Here is a 16,903-nt window from a genome sequence, read left to right on the forward strand (position 1 = left end):
AGGTGCTGTGAGGCAGGATTTAGTGCAGAGGGAATGCAAGTTGCAGAACCTAGTGCTGTACATAAGATTTGATGTGCATTTGCAGACAGACCTTATTGTGGGTCCTGCCAATGTAACTGGATAAGAGGACAGGCTGCAGGACAAGACTAGATGCATAAACAGAACTATTTGGTGGTTTAGTACAGGACTGTGGTGCCTAGGCAGAGCTGACTGACTGTTCCAGTAGTGCAACTGTAGGCGGTGCTACATGGCAGGAATACAGCACATTAGAAGAGAGGTGTGGGAGATTCACAGCTGTTTGGGGGATTTAAAGCTGTGTGGGGATTCACAGCTGTGTGAGTTGTTCAGAGCTATGTGGGGATTCAAAGCTGTGTGGGGATGCATAGCTGTGTGAGTGGGTCAGATCTATGTGGGATTCAAAGCTGTGTGGGGATTCACAGCCGTGTGAGTGGGTCAGAGCTATGTGGGGATTCAAAGCTATGTGGGGGATTCAGAGCTGTGTGGAGATTAAAAACTGTGTGGGGATTTACAGCTGCGTGATTGGTTCAGAGCTATGCGGGGATTCAAAGCTGTGTGAGGATTCACAGCTGAGTGAGTGATTTCGAGCTAAGTTCAAAGCTGTGTGGGGATTCACAGCTGCGTGAGTGGCTCAGAGCTGTGCAGGGATGCAATGCTATGTGGGATTCACAGCTGAGTGAGTGGGTGGGTCAGAGCTATGTGTGGATTCAAAGCTGTGTGGTGGATTCAGAGATGTGTGGGGATTCAATGCTGTGTGGGGATTCAATGCTGCATGAGTTGTTCAGAGCTGTGCTGGGATTCAAACCTGTGTGCGGATTCACAGCTGTGTGGGGATTCAGAGCTGTGTGGGGATTCAGAGCTGTGTGGGGATTCAGAGCTGTGTGAGTGGTTCAGAGCTATGTGGTGATTTAAAGCTGTGTGAAGATACAGAGCTATGTGGGGGATTCAATACTGAAATAGCAAGGTGCGCTGTAGGTCAGGATCGAGGTGCAGTGGAAGAGCTGGGTAAGGCCTCATTGTTGTAATAGCATGAGGTGCTGCAGAACTGAGGCACACTGCTAGAGCCAGGGCCATACTAGGATCACAAACCAGCCCTGGCAATTACGTCCTACCGGGGGGGCGCAGGCGAGAACACTGCTGCTGCACTGTTACAAGGGGCCGATTTTGCAGCACTGATCCAAAACTGGCCCCCAGTTTAAAACCCCCCCCCCAAAAAAACAGCTCCCATCGGTCTAAAACCGACCCCCAGCCTTCCAGTCCACTGGGGAAACGCCCAGTGCCCGCTACGGCCATTCCAGCCCTGGCTAGAGCTGGTTGTTGGTCCCAGTGTTAGACTCGGACAAGGTGCTGAAGATCAGGATTGAGTGCATTCCACATTGTATTTAAAATAAATATCCAGGACAGGCACAGAAACACAAGCAGACAGAGCTGGGAATGTACTGATTGCAGATTAATGATGTCAGTGCCATGCAGTGGTGCTGGAATAATTTCCAGAATGGCGGTGCTGCCCTTAATGTAATATCACCAAAATCATCGGGAATGTAAAAAAATCCAAGTTTCACACAAAGAACAAGTGTGGCAAATGTGCCACGCCCATTCAGCAGGAGATCGGTAAGGGTGTGATGAAGCCGGATTCTTATCTACCGTACCATCACCAAGAATCCTCTCTGGTCACCAGGATCTTTTTATCTGCTAAATAGTGTAGAGGGGAGGAAATTCAAATGTTAGTACATAATCGACAAAATCAAATCTCAACTCCAAAGGACCACTGACTCCGAATCTCAAATTTTTCGGGATTTATTACAAAGCCAAAAATAAATGCACATACAAACACCTCAGCACAAGGTTAAGGAAATAAATGGGTACTAAAACAAAGAATTTTCTAAGCAGGAGTCTCATCCGACTCAGAATTAAAGAATTGTCAGCTTCAATAACATCAAGCAAGCGATGATCTCTCCAATCTCTACATTAGAAGTCATTTACCTAAAACGGAATTCAGTTAGTCTATCCCTACTCTATCTCTAAGGTGACATCCCTACTTAGCATTATCCCAGGCAAGAGTAAAAAGGTGTCAGAAGTACACTCACTCACTCAGAGCTCGCTCTAAGATGCTCCTTCTAGCTCCCCATCTAAACCTCAACTGGTCAACCCACGGGGCACTGTCCCTAATTCAAAGTCCCAAAAACGTAGAACACGACCTCCGGCACACCTCTTCAGCCAGGTCTTCTTCCAGTACTTTTCCACTGAAACTTGTCTCTTATCCAACGACGGTTAGCTTAACCTTGGGCCCCAGGCACCTTCTCTGCCGAAAGTATCATCCCTACATTCCAGTATACTCCCATATTGGCTTCTCGTACCATCCTAACTCCTAGAACAGAGGGTTAGTCTCTCTAACGAGCTAAGTGTCCTTGCACCTGCAACAGAAACATAGGAACGAGAAACTTTCCACTTCTCTGAGATTTTCTAACGTCCTGAAACCCAAAGCCTTACCAAGGAAAATCATTTCGGCCTACAATATTTAGCTAACATAAGAAATGAACAGGTCTTTCTCTTTAAACGTATATGCGATCAGGCCTTGACACAATTTAAACACACACACTTCTAAAATCACACTATAAGCATTAACGTCGTTACACTTTTATATATGAATAAGCAACCTACATGTGCAGACTTTAATATGGTGCACGTTTAAACCTAATGCATCACATTATATGAAAACCAATCATTATGCGTTGACTAAAATACATTTGTAGTGAACGACGACATTGCCCTTCATGAAAGGCATGGTTATATTTCTAACCACACTATTATGAGCAGATTTGAATAATACACTTTTAAGCCACAGATTACTATGAGTCATTTAACATATGTGGGTGCGGACTAATAGTGTTTATGATGCACCCCTACAATTTTCAGAATATCGTGGCGCTCTATCAGTTGTGGTTTGTAGCTGGTAGTGCATTTTGGAGCACTGGTGAGGCAGCACACTGTCATTTACTGACAGTACATTTTCAGTTGAAAATAGCCACTAAATGTGCATAGACATGCAGTTTTACTGGTAAAACTATGTAGCGCAAAAACGACTGTGTGTGGAAATCAGGTTTCAGTGAATATTTATCATTTGCACATCACCAAGTAAAGTGTCTAGATTTGTTTTGATCCTACCAAAATCTGATTTTCCATCAGACTTCAGAATTACAAAAATTTGCTTCATTTGTGCTTTACTAATTGCTGATATAATTTGAAATATGTTTATAGTTAATTTACTGATCTTTAAATGTGTGTTAAGAAAAACTGGCATCCTTCAGTCTTTCCATTCGTTTTCTGTAACCTAGATCACTTTTACAAAAGCCTCTTACTTTGCAGTCAGAGAAATAGAAGTACACTCTAGTTTCTAAATAAGGAGCAATGTGATAGAAGACATAGCCTGACAAATTGCACTTTGTCTTTGGGAACACACATAATATGTGACAAGATAAACACAATATTTAAAGGCATCTTTATTGCTCATTCCCCTTCTGAACTACAGCATGCTGAATCTGGGGGTGTTGCAGCACCCTCCGCACCTCTACTTCCAGTAGGTAAAATGTGTCATGGTAAACCTACCACTCCCATAAATCAATCATCGCTCCACTTCTGACAAAACACATCTGTTGACCCATAGATCCTGGCAACCATCTTTACCCCGTGAGATCATGGCGAGAGAAGTGACGAGATAAAGAATCACATACTATACTATCGCATCAGAGCCTCTTACTGTGAGATTCATAATACCTTCCCCAACGCCCCAACCACATTTTTAGCTCTTGAACATATGCCGACTACGCCATCACCCCAAAAATGAATTACACACCTCTATTCCCTCATGCAGCGGAATAACCCGATTATTGAAGCAAGAGCACAAATGGGCTGGAACTCAGAGCTACAGACACCTGTCACAAAAGTGCAATGGCCTTTCTGCTGCAAACAATTATAACTACTACCCCCCCAAGTACAAACTCAGGTTAATAAAATTTAGGCCCAGGTACCAAAATAAAAGTGGTCCTCATTAACGAATCAGATAGTTGAAAAAAGTGACCCACATTTGTAAATCGGGGCAATTTTGAACTTTCTGACATGCTGTGCAGCTGTTTTGCAAGGTTTGGGAAACTGTACGCATGCGTGCTTTCTACAGGCAATGTTTGTGGTTATATAAGGGAAACCCCGAAACCGGTCCTAGGATGCTTGTTTCCAGTCCAGGGAGGACCTGGCTTGGCAGTTCGGGCTGGACTGTTCCCATGAGGTACAGGGTCAAGACTGATTTGCATATGGCTGGGTTCAAACTGGAATGGCATGGTGAGCAAAAAAACAATGGATTTAGGCCCAGATCTCTGTACTGGGGTGAATGTATGACATTGTCCTGCATTCTGTCCATCAACTGTTGTTTTTGCATATATAAGGAAAACCAACAGTACAACTGGCCCACTATACTACAAACAAGCATTGGAAAAGTCAATGGGTTTCTCCTATGCAAGAGCTAATGGCTTTGCCAATGTCTTTTAGACATGTTGTACCCCGCGTGGATGCTTTTCAGCTTGGCTAAAATTTAGTGACGCACAGTGGAGTGGTGTAGAGTAGAGTGGACTGGTATAGAGTACTTTGTAATAGATTGTTGCAGAGTAAAGTGATGTGGAGTGCAGCGGCATAGAATTCAGCAGTTTAAAACGCAGCATTGTAAAATGCAGTGGGGTACATTATAGTGCAGCGGCATACAGTGTAATGGTGCAGAGTGGAACAGTGCAGAGTGGATTAGTGCAGAGTTTAGTAGAGTGGCATAGAGTGCAATGGTGCAGAACATAGTAGAGTGGCATAAAGTGCAGGGGCACTGAGTGGTGCAGAGTAGAGTGGTGCCAGAGTGGTGCAGAGTATAGCGCCGTAGAGTGCAGTGGCATAGTTCCATTTTGACGACCCCAATGACGTAGTAGCAAGGGATTTTTTAAGTTCGCTCAGGGCATTGGACCTACATCTAGTTAATATGGGAGCCACTCATATTAGAGGTCATCAGCTTGATGCGGTTTTTGCCAATTCTGCGAACCTATTGGCTCTCCAGACGCTGGCTCTCCCTTGGACTGATCATCATCTTATTCCGTTTAGCTGGTCGCAGGAGAAACGGAGTGACCCCGCACCTAGACAACATATTGTGGAACGACTCTGGTCGAAGCTCCCGGTGGACAGTTGGGCGGAAGAACTGGCTAAAACCTGTCCTCATCCGGTAGATGACCCCAACATTGCTGATCAGCTCTTGGGCGAATGGCTGACTAATTCTCTGGACCTTCTGATCCCGAATAAAAGGAGACTCGTCAGGGAGAGAAGAACTGGCTCAGCCCCCTAGTATACCCCTGAACTTAGGTGCATCAGAACCTCCTGTAAAAGGCTTGAGCGTGCTTGGAGGAGAGAGCAGACGGAAGAAAGCCGGGCCAATTACAAAAGGGAGCTGAGGAAATATAAAAGCGCACTGAAGGACGCTAAAAAGATTTTCTTTAGTAATAGGATCGAGAGAGCAAGCAATTCTTCTGGAGAATCGTTTAAAATCTTCAAGGAACTCCTGAAAGCCCCAGTTCCTCCAGTACGGCATGATAACCCCAAAGAAAAATGTGAGGAACTGGCTAGTTTCTTCCATTCTAAAATAGAGAAAATCTTATCTTCCTTACCCACTATTCCTCATTGTCATGAACCGGTTACTAGCCGCACATGTCACTCGATTGAGCTAGCATCTTTTGGCCCCTTCTCGGAGGAGGAGGTGACAAAAGCCCTGTTGGAGATGAAGAGTGGCTCCCCGAGTGACCCTGTTCCCATAAAACACCTCAAACTCGTGGCTAACACCTTGTCCACTCCTCTTACTGATCTCCTGAACCTCTCACTCGCTCAGGGCACAGTGCCCCAGAGATGGAAAAAGGCTGTGGTGAAAGCCCTATTGAAAAAACCAGGATTGGATCCATCCAATTTGACCAACTTCAGGCCTATTTCACTTCTGCCTAGTTTTTCTAAAATTGCAGAAAAGTTGGTCAACCGTCAGCTCTCTTACCATCTTGAGTCTAACCACCTGCTAGGAGACTCCCAGACTGGTTTCCGCCCCGGCCATGGAACAGACACTGCCCTGCTGGCAGTAGTGGAGGAGGCAAGGAGCACTCTGGATACAGGAGGGTCAGTGGCAGTGATCCTCTTGGACTTGAGTGCTGCCTTTGACACCGTGAGTCATCAGGTGCTCCTCCAACGTCTGTCAGAGGTAGGTGTCTCAGGGACGGCCCTGAAATGGTTGGAATCTTTTCTTTCTGACCGTTTCTACCAAGTCTGGGAAGGGTCAGAGCAATCTGCCCTTATCCCTCTTCAATGTGGAGTCCCGCAGGGCTCATCATTGAGCCCTACCTTATTTAATATATATATGACTCCACTTGAAAGAGTGGTCGCCCCCTCGGGGGTGAAGATCATCAGCTATGCTGATGATACTCAGCTGGTGGTGGGCCTCACTCAGCTGGCGGAACATCCTGAGGTGTTACACGACTGCCTTGCCGATGTTTTTCGATGGATGTCTATCTCCGCTCTCAAGCTTAATGGAGGTAAAACTGAGCTGATGCTCCTGGGCAACTCCAGCCCTTCCATTATTGCTAGCTGCTGGCCCCGGTCTCTTGGCGACCCACCATCCCCCAAGAAGGAGATCAAGTCCTTGGGAGTATGGTTGGAAGAAGACCTGTCCTTCAGGACTCATGCCAGGAAGACTGCAGGGGTCTGCTTTGGCTTACTGAGATCAGCCCGAAAGGTGCTACCTCTGCTTCCTGATCCAGCAAGGAAGCTATTGATACGTGGCCTGATTCTATCGAGGCTCGATTATGGGAATGCGTTGTTTCTCGGTGCTCCTGAAGCGACCTTCAAAATCCTCCAACAGGTGCAAAATGCAGCTGCGAGAGTCCTTATGGATGTTTCCAGGAGGCAGTCTGCTGCCCCGGCCCTCAAAGCGCTTCACTGGCTCCCCGTGAAAGAGCGGGTGAGATTTAAAGCGCTATGTACAGCCCACAAAATTCTACATGGCAAAGGCCCCCCCATCCTTGCTAATATGGCCCGTTCTTACAAACCTCCACGTCTGCTACTTTCGGACCAAAAACACCTTTTGCAGTCAGCGAGAGTAAGAAGAGCTCGTTCTGGGGGCAGGCGCTTCTCTGTGCAAGTGGCCTCCCTCTGGAACTCTCTCCCCCTCAAGATTCGCTCAGAACCTAAGATCCTATCTTTTAGGAAACTTCTTAAGACTCATTTGTTTCCTTAGCAGTGATTAGCTGTGTCTTCCTTCTGATCTTTTGCGCCGGGATGCCCCTGGGTAAGCTGAGCGCATTATAAATTTCATATTATTATTATTATTATTATAGAGTGGAGTGCTGCAGTCTGAAGTTGCATAGAATGGAATGATGCAGAGTAGAGTGGTGAAGAAAGCAGTGGCATAGAATGCAGTAGTGCAGAGTAGACTGGCATATAGTTCAGTGGCGTAGAATGCAGTGTTGCAGAGAAGAGTGCAGTGGTGTAGAGTGGAGTAGTGTAGAGCAAACTGGCATACAGTACAGTGGTGTTGAGTACAGTGGAGCAGAGTAGTGTGCAGTGGCATAACGTGAAGTGGCACAGAGTGCAGTGGCGTAGAGTGGTGCAGAGTACAGTGCACTGGCATATAGTGGAGTGTAGTGACAAAGAGTAGAGTAGAGTGGACCGGTGTAGAGTGCATTGGCATATGGTGTTGCAGAGTATAGTGGCGTAGAGTGAAGTAGCATAGAAAAAACTAGTTACTTACCTGTACACTATGGTTCTCCAGTATTATCTTTCATAGAGTCACATGCTTGTATCTTCTCTGTTGTCATGGTGGGAGTCTCACGGTAACAGAATGACCATAGCAGTAGTAGAAAAACTGCATAGAAAAATCCCAATCACATTATTTGGCAACCAAACCTCATCATTATTTGGTCCAAAACTCAGCCAATCAGCTGCTAGCCCTGACATCACACTCCCCAGCAGAGCCATCATACCTCAGATTCCCAGCCCCAAGTGAGAGACAAGGATATTTCTAGAGATAAAAAGGTTCTACCTGAGAAACGGGGAGGTGGGTGGGCCGCATGTGAATCTATGAAAGATAATACTGGAGAACCAAAGTGTGCAGGTAAGTAACTAGTTTTTTCTCCAGTATTGAATATTTCATAGATTCACATGCTTGTGTCAGAATAGCGAGCAGTACTTGTACAAAACTGCGTTTCCAGGATAGAACCCCATATTCTCTGTGGGCTCTGCTCCTATTTCCAGAATATTAACAATCTTATAAGTATACTAATGCCAAGATAGTATTCAAGATTTGCAAGAAAATAAATAGTTAGACATAGATATATTTGCAATATGTATACCAGAACAAATATATATATCTTGATAAATACCTTATTGAAATAGATGGCGTAGAACTGATTGTCCCACGGCTGCATCCTTTTTCCATGCTGCGTCTCGACAATAGTGTCTAGTGAAGGTGTGCGCATTTTTCCACGTCGCTGCCCTGCAAATGTCTGGCAGAGACACTCCTGCAAACAGAGCCATAGAAGTTGCCATCTTTTCTCGTAGAATGCGCGTGCACCCTGGATTGTAGAGGTTTTCCAGCTTTGACATGACACAAGGAAATGGCCGAAGTTATCCATCTCGAAATACTAGATCTGGACAGCGCCAAACCTTTTCTGGGACCAGAAAAAGCCACAAAAAGTCGGTTTGTTTTCCTGAAAGATTTCGTTTTATCAATGTAGAATTTTAAACATCGTTTAATGTCTAAAGAGTGTAGGGTTTTTCCGCAGATGACGAAGGATCTTTAAAGAATGTAGGTAACACTACAGGCTCATTCAGATGAAAATTGGATGGGACCTTAGGAATGAACTTTGGATTGGTTCTAAGGATAACTCTATCCGGTCGGAATTGGAGAAAAGGTTCTGCAATTGAGAAGGCTTGAATTTCACTGACCCATCTTGCTGACGTGAGAGCTAATAGTAAGGCTGTTTTCCATGAAATGAACTACGAATCCGCTTTATGTACTGGTCTAAACGGCGGTTACATGAGCTGCGTAAGAACCGTATTAAGCTGCCCAGAGACTATTGGGCATTGGACCGGGGGAAACACTTTGAAGAGCCCTTTGAGAAATTCTTTTATCACTCTTTGTGACCAAAGAGATGGATGGTTAGGAACTCTCGTATATCTTGAGATAGCAGCCAAATTCACTTTTATAGACGTATGTGAAAGTCCTGATTTAGCCAAATTTAAAAGATATGGAAGAATTTGTTCTGAAGAGGCGTTAAAAGGATGTAGATTTTTAGATGCGCACCATTGACAAAATCTCTTCCATTTTGCCGTATATGTTTTATTCGTAGAGATTGCCCGAGATCGTGAAAGAATATCTCGGCATTCCTGAGAAATATCTAAAGATTGGAATTCATGTTTGTGAGGTTCCATGTTGATAAGTTCAGCGATTTCAAATTTGGGTGGAGAATTTGACCTTTGTTCATAGTGATCAGGTCCTGCACTAATGGGAACTGTATTCTGGGTGCCACTGATAACTTGAGAGGTTCGGAGAACCAAGCTTGTCTCGGCCATGCCGGGGCTATAAGAATCAAGTGGCACGGTTCCGATTTCATCCTCCGCAACACTTTCGATATCAGAGGAAATGGAGAAAATGCGTACGCGAACATTCCTGTCCAGAGCATCTCTAGTGCATTGCCCCACGATCCCTTCTGCGGAAACCTGCTTGCAAAGTATTTGCATTTTGAGTTGTGGTGGTTCGCGAACAGATCCAGCGATGGGGTGCCCCATACATGAAATACTCTGAGAAGCTGACTTTGATCCAATTCCCACTTGTGAGAAACACTGGATGATCTGCTCAGGACATCTGCTCTTGTGTTGTTCACTCCTGGAACATGCTGTACCTGAAGTAAGATGTTGTGAAGCAATAACCACCTCCAAATCTCCTGCGCTTGTTTCGACAGGAGTTTTGACTTTGTACCCCCTTGTTTTAATAGGTAAAACATCAATGTTGTGCTGTCTGTTTTGACAAGTACTGTCGAATTGTGAATTCTGGGGAGTAACGCTTGTAATCCCAAGAAAACAGCTTTTAGCTCTAGCAGGTTGATGTGAAGCTGAGATTCGCGGTCTGACCAGTGACCCTGTATTTCTAGGTCCTGGAGATGTGCTCCCCAACCTTGTAGCGATGCATCTGTCATCATAACATAACTGTGATGCTGAGGTTCGAAAAGTAGACCTTCTGTTAAATGTTTTCCCACCATGACAGGGCCTTTTGGATCTGAGGAGTGATAAAAATCCGAACTTCGAAGGACCCTTGAGATTGAATCCATTGTTTGTCTAGGAGCTCTTGAAGAGGCCTCATGTGTAGTCTGCAATTGGGAAGTAAGGGGATACAAGAAGATATCATCCCCAATAAGGATTTGTAGCTTCTCACAGAAACGCACTTTTTTGCTTGTAGATGCGATGCCAGGCTTATGATTTTCTGAGTACGCTCTTCTGAAGGATAAGCTTTTGCTTCCTTTGTGCGAAGCATGGCTCCCAGAAATTGAAGGGACTGAGATGGCATGAGGTGCGACTTTTCTAGATTGATCCTTAGACCCAGTCAACTGAAGAGACCCATGCAACATTGCAGAGAGCACTGGGATTCCTGGAACGAAGTACCCTTTATGAGCCAATCGTCCAGATAGGGGAACATTTGGTGACTTTGAAGTCTTAGGTGTGCTGCTACTGGCGCCATACATTTCGTAAAGACCCTTGGCGCCGACTTCAGGCCGAATGGCAAGACTTTGAACTGGTAATGGCGCCCCGCCACCATGAAACGTAGAAACTTTCTGTGATTTATATGAATCGGGATGTGAAAATAAGCATCTAAAAGGTCCAGGGATGCCATGTAACCTCCCTTGCAGAGGAGTAGGAATATTTCTTGCAGGGATAACATACGAAAAGATATCCTTTTGATGAATTTGTTCAAACCTCTCAGGTCCATTACCTGCCTCCATTTCAATGTGTCTTGTTTCTTTATTAAAAAGAAATGCGAATAAAAGCCTTTCCCTCGTTGAAGAGGCGGAACCTCTTCTATTGCTTCTTTTTGTAAAAGGGACATAATTTCCGCCTTGGGGGCTGATAGGTGTTCTTGCTTCCTGTGAATAGGAGGATGATTTGGAGGCTTCTGTATGAATTCCAGGGTATGGCCTTGTTGTATCGCGTCCAGTACCCATCAGTCTGTTGTTATCGACAGCCAAGCCTGATAAAAGAGAGAAAGGTAATGATCCTTGAGGCCTGAGCATGTGGCGGGCGCTTTGACAGAGTCACTGTCGTCTATTACATTGTTGCAAATTACCTCTCGCAGAAGACTTCCCTCTGGACTGCTGCTGATACGGGATGTTAGAGGATCGAAATTGTTGGTTACTTGAAAATTGACGATACCCCTGCTGACTGTATGGCTGGTATCTGCTGGACTGGTACAAGGATCTTTGATTATATTGTCCTCTAGTTCCTCTCTTCCGAAAGGACTGGAACCTGCTCTGCTGAAGAGATCCCAACGCTCGCGCAGTGTCTGTGTCAGCTTTGATACTTTGGAGAGCATCATCTATATGTTTTCCAAAGAGATTTTCTCAGTCGAACGGCATGTCAACTATTTTTGCTGGGACTTCCGGTCTAAAAGAAGTGGCTTTAAGCCATCCTTGCCTTCGGAGGGCCACTGCACCCGCCATTTGCCTGAATGCTACAGAAGACATATCCATTGCAATATCTATGGATTCAGATGCCGCCCTAGCCCCATCTTGTAAAATGGCGGCTCCTTCTTATCCTTCGGTAGATGGGCCAACAAAGGTGCTATATCTGACCACATCTGCCTATTATACCTACTGATAAGAGCTAAAGCATTTGCAGCTTTAATGGAAGCTGCTGTCATTACAGCAAACGCTTTCCCGCACCATCCATTCATCTTCCTTCCTTATCAGGAGGGCCTGCAGAAGTGGAAACTGGGTTTTTCGGTTGTCTTTGAGCGGCTTGCATCACTACCGACTCTGGCCGCGGATGTCCAATTAAGCAAGCTGGAGATGATTCTGGAGCTCGATATTTTTTCGCTATTCTGGGTACCGAGGCAGCAACTGAGGCCGGATTCTTCATTATTTTCAATCCCTCGTCCCAAATGTGATCAATAATAGGAATCGATCTAATGGATTTTCTTGATTCCTCTTTAAAATCATAGTGAAAACACTCAGCTTCTTGTACCGGAAGAGGGAGTTCAAATCTCTTTGAGGCTTTTTCCATAATGTCATGGAATCCTCCAATATCCTGTTGAGGAGAGTTTGCTGGTGATGGTGATGGAGACAGTGTAGTAGGTAGAATGTACTGATCCCATTCTATCCCAACTGGATTGTCCTGAAGAAGTTCCCCTTTTTCTGGTTGCTCTGCATCACTCTCCGCTAAATCATCCCTGGTTGTAATAATTGGAGGAGATTGAACCTTTTGCGCTGAAAAAGGGGGAGGAGGTTGAGTTAGTTGAATTTGAGTAAGACCAGCTGAAGACTTCGAGGCTGGGGCGTTAGCTTCAGCAAAACGTCGGTAATAGTCTTTGATCATGAGACGTAAGTCAGTCACTAGAGAAACTGGCATTGAGACAGATTCTTCTCTCACATCAGGTTGTGTTTCTTCCTCATCCTCATAATCATATGATTGCTGAAAAGACTCATATCTTTTTGACTCATGCACTGGACGATCTTGTAATGAGAACACCTCCTGAACCTCCTGATATTCTTCATCATCCGTTTTGTGGTAAATATTTAAATTACCTGTACTATTTTTTATGCGGTAAAAGTCTAGTAAGAATAACTCAGAAAAATAAGAGGCAGAATCCGTGGTATTTGAGGTTATAAAAGGGAATTTATTCCTTACAAAGGAATGATGGTTCGAACCAGGCAATCGAGTTCCGTCACCACGAAGGTTCAGGAAGGGATCAGCAATACATTATTGACAGGTTATAATATATATAGTAAATGCATTACAGTAAAAACAGATGTAGGAGGCGTAACAGCTGATAAGAATACACATACGTAATGAAAAAGGCGTTACAATAGGCGTGCATAAAGGCGTATACTAGAAACGTCATTATGATGATGACACAAGTGGGTGGATCCATAAGAGAATCCTGCAAAGTCAGCAGAAATACATGGCAGAGATGCGCGCGCAGCCGCATGACGTGTGATTGACGTGTAACTAGAGGGTGAAGGGAATTTGACATTTAGCCCTACATGAGGAGACAGAAGTCTGGGATGTCAGGACAACCTAGTCCCAAATCATATCTAATATCTTGTGTTTAAGGAACTATATTATCTAGAAGGAAAGGTCTTTTCGGACAAAGCCTATTCTATACTGACTGCTAGTGCGTGTACAAGCGTCTAAGTGTCTACATGAGATGCGAGGGGGCATGGGCCTACCATGGTAACGAAAGTCATGAATTACTTGCTAGAAGACAGTAAGGCCGGGCCCTTCGCTCTGCAGCTGGAGGGATGTTTACCTAAGCTACTAGACAGGAACGCATTTCTCGAGGAGTGGAGCAGATAACTTGAAGGCTGAATACAGTTTTGGCAGGCAACAGGCCGGGCTAGGCACCGTTAGCCGCGCAGGAAGTAAGACAAAGTTCATGGATACAGATGCAGGTCCAGGCTGGAGCATTCAGAGGCAGAAGCAGGAAAAGCTCGATGGCAGAATTCAGGGCCTACCTTGCCAGAGCTGGAAAACGTGAAAAGTATACCATATAAAGACGGTGGCAAGGCATACTTAGGAACGGAATATCTGACCCATTCATGGCAGATCTGAAAGAGGACATATTAACGTTGGACACAATTGTATTTGCGTCTTCATAGCTTGAAGTGGAGGGAACATACATGTACTTGTGGCATGTACATGGAGCCATTGGGGTCTAGATAGGGGACACAATTGATCATAAAAATTCATATTTCCTCATTCCCTCCTTGTCCCCTACGGACCCTTCATGAAATATCGATCTTCAGGAATCCATCAATCTGTTCATGTAACATCATTTGCTCTTCTTTCTTCTTCCGGGATCTTGAATGAAAACTTGAACGTGGAATACACGATGTGGCACACAGGCCGCAAATCGCTGGTCCACATTGTAGACACAGGCAACAACTGAATACTATGAGAAGGCCAATACCTAGGAAGGATAGGACTTTCCATCCCCAGGCTGACAACACGCTCCAGATCCAACCGGACCATGTCCAGGTGCCTGGATTCTGATGTATCTGGTTTGCAATCTTGTGAAGACGAGTTATGGCTTTATATACGGATGGCGCGTTTTCTGGAATGAAAACACAGCAACTTGATCCGATGACCCTACAGGCTCCGCCCCTATCGGCTAGGATGACGTCGAGGACAAGACGATTTTGGAGAACAACAATCCGCATCGCAGACTGCTCCTCTGTTAAGTTGCCTAGGGCGGAAGTAGTTTCATTCACTACTGCTTCAAGGGTTCTGGTTAATCTACGTATCAGTTTACTATTTGAGACCACACCTATGTAAGGAAAGAGACCTTTATTGAAGTCTGTATATTGTTCCCATGCTGTTTCAGTGTAGTCAACAATCGGGATATCTCTCTGGGGTCTATGGTGTACTAGATTGGTATTTCTATGATAATCAGGAGGGGCTAGGAAAACAGGTGGCAGAAGGAATGCAATGTAACAGGTACCATCCCAATCTAGAGGTAGGCGTATATATGCGGTATGACCACATATAAAGTAGGAATGACGGGAAGCTCTAAATGTAGACTTGCCTTTATCACTGAATTCGATCACAGTAGTACATTTACTATGACCCAGGTGTACTGAACCATTCTTTCTTACACAGAATTCACCTTTGACTGGTAATACTGACATAGCAGGCAAGACTAGTACAGCTTCAGATTCAACATTCAGAATCATGAGGTTAAGTGTAAAATTACCTAATCCATATACTTCATTTTCTAGATCAGTTCCTGTTCTTTTGGGAAGTCCCTCCTTGTTAGGATAACAGGCTTTAAGTAAAGCTGAGTTCAGGTTTCCCCATACCCAGTTGCTCTGGTAAACTACAGTGTTTGAATCTAAAGAGTTAATCAAACTAAACCATGCTCCACAGGAACCATTGTGTGTGAACGGGTACGGGAAGAGAGGCAGAACTCCTTTGTATTTCGGATAGGGAGGAAGTCGGCCACATATCCAACAATTTGTAGCATTGCTGGTCTGATGGGAATGATGTAACATACTAATGAATGTGTTGTTGCGCAGCGCAAATCTATAGGACAACTCATGTGGAGGTAGTTCACTAAAAGAATGTTCGGCAGTAACATTGTAAGCAGAATAAGCACGCTTGAAAATAGGATAGTACATGTGTAACAGTATACTTGCAGCAATAATAAAAAGACTTAGAAAAAACATAATCAACAATGTTACTATACAGTGGCTATGAAGTGATTTACAATATGCATGTTTCTCGAGCTGTTTCTGTCTATTTCTCTCTCTAATTCGGTCTAGAGCACGGGTACTCATAGTACGGCCCGCGGGCCGCTGGCGGCCCGCCCGCCCTTCATCGGCGGCCCGCGGACCCTTGCATGCAGTATGCAAATTCCTTCCTGTAAACAGAGAAGATGGCCGCAGGCGCATACGTAGTGAATACGTATTCAGTACGTATTCACAACGTTTGCTCCTGCGACCATCTTCTCTGCTTATCTCGCCTCTGATTGGCCTGGGCCGCTGAGACGTGCCGTGACGTCACACACGGCATCCGGCGCGAAGCACAAGCCCTTTAAAAGTCAGCTGTAACTAGCGCTTTTACAGCTGACTTTTAAAGACCTTTGAAGAAGCTTCCAGTGTCCGTGGCCACGTCGACGTCGACCTCCTCGCAGCCCGCAGCCCCAGGGAGGATCTTCATTGCAGCCGGATTCGACCTCCTCGCAGCCCGGGGGAGGATCTTCATTGCAGCCGGATTTGACCTCCTCGCAGCCCCCAGCCCCGGGGAGGATCTTCGTTGCAGCCGGCAAAACTCCGATATCCGTCAAGCTGAAGGTAAGTCTATGTAACGGTTGTTACCGCTTCTGTTTTGCCCGGTGCTGGCTTCGTGGGAGAACCGTGTTTGAAAGTTTATCATGCTTTTTAAGCACCTGCTGCAGCGTTTCTTTCCGCAGGCAATTACCAGGCCTCTCATAAATGGTCATGATAACTCGTGCGATTAATTATCTTCCTGGAGAGAGATCAGCAATTTGTATCTTGAGGTTTTGACTTTTCGGTGAAGTTAGTGCACAGGGTTAACATGCCTGCTGCATAGAACGTGTATCAAGTAGAGTACGTATGATGTCAACAGATCAGCAGATTACCGCTTTTAAGGGAAACATCCTTTTGTTACTTGCAATTTATAATTTAAAGTCCTAATATAGAACAGCGAGCTATTAACTTTCATCCCAGAACGGCATACACTCAGCAAAGTATACATTGATTAATGTTGCAAAAAGGGTTAATTTTGGCTGGAAATCGATTCTTATTATTACAGAAAACTCCCAACTATGCTGTTTCTTTTTCGACTCTGCGTGTGTGCTTCTCCACACCAAGCACTCTGAAGGTGACTGAGCGGGAGGGGCTGACGCTTCAGGAGCAAGGGCATCTATTCAGCCCTGAATCGCGCTGTCTGCAATTTAGTGGGGCCTCACACATTCCTTTTCTGCCCAGGGCCCCAAACATCCTAGAGCAGGCCCCGATTACCCCGAGGCAGCACATGTTTTTCTTGACAGAGCTTAATTACTGTCACTAAATTGTAAGCAAACCTTGGTTCTTCA

General features: G+C 45.0%; 1 long non-coding RNA gene across 2 annotated transcripts in view; it reads left to right on the forward strand.

Moving 5' to 3' along the window:
* LOC146833018 (uncharacterized) overlaps positions 1-16,903 on the forward strand; it is a 280,746-nt gene that overhangs the window by 169,190 nt on the left and 94,653 nt on the right. The gene's annotated exons all lie outside the window — the stretch shown is intronic.

This window comes from Triturus cristatus, chromosome 4_2, assembly GCF_964204655.1.
Source record: "Triturus cristatus chromosome 4_2, aTriCri1.1, whole genome shotgun sequence".
In the NCBI taxonomy this organism is placed as follows: Eukaryota; Metazoa; Chordata; class Amphibia; order Caudata; family Salamandridae; genus Triturus; species Triturus cristatus.